This window comes from Olea europaea, unplaced genomic scaffold, assembly GCF_002742605.1.
Source record: "Olea europaea var. sylvestris unplaced genomic scaffold, O_europaea_v1 scaffold5976, whole genome shotgun sequence".
Lineage (NCBI taxonomy): Eukaryota > Viridiplantae > Streptophyta > Magnoliopsida > Lamiales > Oleaceae > Olea > Olea europaea.
The window spans coordinates 1-3,702 of NW_019264320.1; positions in this window are offsets into that span (position 1 = coordinate 1).

The following is a 3,702-nucleotide window of genomic DNA, read 5'->3' on the forward strand; positions in this document are numbered from 1 at the left end:
GTGGGAGAGCAAAGAGTAGGGGGATTCAACGATAAATCCACCGCCATGGTAGTAGACTAAAACGGGGAGTTTTTGGTTGGAGTTTTTCAGCTTTGGGAGGAATAGTCTGGCTTTAACCTCCGGTGAACTGACCATTATGTCTTTAGAGGCTACGCCAGTAGTTGGGTCGTCCGCTGATGGTGGGACATTCTGTGTGACCGTGAATCTCTCGATGGTTCCATCTGTGTACTCTATAAGATAAGGAGAGAGGTTGTGGAGCACTTCTTTGGTGGTGTTTGAAAGCGTGGCAGTGTTCATGATTCTGTTGTGGGTTGTAAATGAGAAAATAGCAGATACTTTTTGATTGATAGATGATATTGGACAAATATATCCGAATTTATAGAAACATTGGTTGGAGGTTGATTATTATTTCATTAGTCGACTTAACAAAGAAAGCGGATGACGTGAAACTCGAAAATGACGTTTTTTTTTTTTTTTTTGGGAACAGCTTGGTTGAGAGGTGAATTTCGTCCATTTGATTGTTAGTTGACCAAGAAAACGTATTTTGATCAAATTTTTAATCTTTTAAAAAGGATAAAATGATAATTTTATATTTTTCATATTAAACAATTAGGTAATTAAATAAAAAAGAAATAAAAAGAGAAAAGTCTATCTTCTTCCCCACCCCCCACCCCCCACACTCGCCCGGCTAAGCCAAAATCACTCATCGCCAATTTATAAACCATTTCGTAGGATCCGCTACTATTTATCTTTATAGACTACTTATAAATTTAACTATTGTTTGATTCTCATTCTTCTAAAATTCATTTTTTCAAAACTCATTTTCAACTACACGTTTTTCAATAAAATAATATTACACGTAAATTCAAAACTTTTCCTTAATTTTTGACTACACATTCTCTATTAATCTACTATTCAAAATACATTCTTTCCCCCAAAATGAGATTCAAATAAGGGCTTAAGAAACAAAGGCTTAACCCTCTTCTTACTTTCTCAACATTTTACTTATCTCAAATCATGAAATACTTATTTTAGAAAGTAATTTGAAGTGACATCGCAACTAAATAATATCACGACTCGTGAGTTCAATGTAAACAATAATGCTAGTGAATTAATAAAGAGAAGAATTATTAAAAGGAGACGTGAGCAATTCTTAAACACTCTTAATCAATTTTTCTCTTTATGTTAAACAATGACTAAAAAGAAGAGTAATTAAAGAACACAAGCAAATTTTACAAACCATTAGGCAGTCAATTCTTCTGTTTATGTTAAACAATGAATAAAGAGAAGACTTGTTAAAGGAGACAGGAAAATTTTGAAACCTATTAGACAATCAATTCTTCTCTTTATGTTAAACAATGATTAAAGAGAAGTGATTAAAGGAGACAAGAAAATTTTAAAAACTATTAGGCAATCATTTCTTCTCTTTATGTTAAATGTCATGCTATAAGTACATCGAGCTTGATAGCTCGGTATACATTATACTCACATTGGAGGGCCGCGCATTATTTTATTGGGCGTGGGCTCCTCACTCTTGTGAGGAGAGTGTCATCCGAGCTGTAAAGCTCGGACTCTACAAATGCATCAACCTTTTTGTTAAGCAATGAATAAAGAGAGGAGTGGTTAAAGGAGACAAGAAAATTTTAAAAACTATTAGGCAATCATTTCTTCTCTTTATGTTAAACAATGATTAAAGGAGATGTTTAAATTGAATCATTAGTCGTGATATTACTTAGTTGTAATGTGACATGAAACTATTTTCCTGAAATAAGTACTTCATAATTCCAAATATATCTATATCAAATTAATGTTAAGCCTTTGTTTGACAAATTTATAAACGATTTATATTTATAAAGAGTGAAGCATTTGGGACTTCTTTTAAACTAGTTAAGTAAACTGGCAACCCAATGAGATGATTCAATTAACAGCAAGAAACAGGCCGGCTCGTCTTTAGATAGTCTGAACACAATCCGAAAAATGTGAAGTAGGCTCGACTTGATTTATATCTCTTGATGAAATTTCCATGGAATTGATTCCTCGTCCTTAGTCATATAAATCTATTGCTCGTGATAGATAACGGTAATGATAATAGAAACTCTGAGGTTGCTAATTTATAGAAGCTCTTATTTGATACTTGCTAGACGTTAAAAAGAAATTTGAAAATTATAAAACAAAGGTAAGCTAGCCTGCAAGGAATTCCCTCATTTCCCATTGGTCGTGTATGGATTCCATTTCAGAAAAGTCCAATGCTGATGAACGATCACCTCATTGTCATTAATTGTAGATAGTTAATAAGGGTTTTTAACCCATTGTTGTCTCTAGCAAAATTATTCCTATAAACTCACTCACGGGAATCGTTTAAAGCAGAACGGAAAACTGAAAGAAAAAGGGATCGAATCGATATTTATCCAATCATGGATAAACAAACCAACTAGCTGGCTCTTTCTCCATTGCCTAAATTATAAAACTTGCCACAAGGTGGGCTTGGCGAATCCTTGGAGTAGCGTATAAAAGTCTCTACCACAACTAATTGGACAGTACCAAGACCTGAATTTTGAACTCAATCTGTTCCAGCCCCGGAAGTAAAACATTTAAGGCTTTTGGGGATTCAATACACACAATTCATTCAAGTCAAAGAAGGCTTTTAGAATAAAAATTCATAGATCTTGTAACGCCCTGAAAAAAAAATTAGAATGAAAATGAATTTGTTTTATATGTTATAATTTTATATTTCAAAAATAATAATAATAAAAATTGAGGACTAAAATTAAATATGTTTTAAATTATATTCTTTTGGGTCAAATAATTTAATTTTAATAGAGTGTGTATAAATATATCAATATTTTACTCGTTCGATAATTCGTAATTAACTATGCATTTTGAGCTCGAGAAAAAGTAGATTTGGATAAGTCAACATCAAGAAATTGATGTTCGAAGAAGTTGATAAAAACTAGCTTTCAAATTCAATTAAATCTTAGAATGAAAATGATACTGCCTGGATTTATCATTTTTTTCACATGTAGAAATTGTTAAAAAATGGGGGCAGGTTTTAGTACTAGATTTGCCTTGATTTTGGTGAGTGATGTCAACTAGTTGTATTTTAATATTATTTATTTGCCTTGACTTTGGAGATTGATGTCAACTAATCTTGGACATTGATGTCAACTAATTGTATTTTAATATTATTTATTTGCCTTGATTTTGGAGATTGATGTCAACTAGACGTATTTTAATATTATTTAATTACCATGATTTTAGGAATTCATGGTTAGACTACCATGTGATGATTAGAAATATCTGTTAATTGTATGGAATTGAGACACATTTCACGGAAAAACGAGTGGAATTGAGTCTTGATTGAATGGATTTCGGGATTCAGACGTCTTATGGGGGTGAAACACGCTTCAACACACGGCTTTTTGATAGATTTTAGGCCTTCAATATTCCATTTCAACCTTAAATACAGTACAAGATTCTGATTATTAACCCTAGAAAATTTAGATACACATACAGTGATAGCAGCAATACCTAGGAGAAAAATTTGGAACGTGAATTGCTAATTTTTCTTCCAACAATTCCCCTTATCAATCAAGGTAGGATATTATGTGCAAGTTAATTTTTCCTTGCAATATTATGATTTTTACGTAATTTATTTCGTAAAATGCTAATTAACCTGCGGGTCTTAATGAAATGAAATGAAAT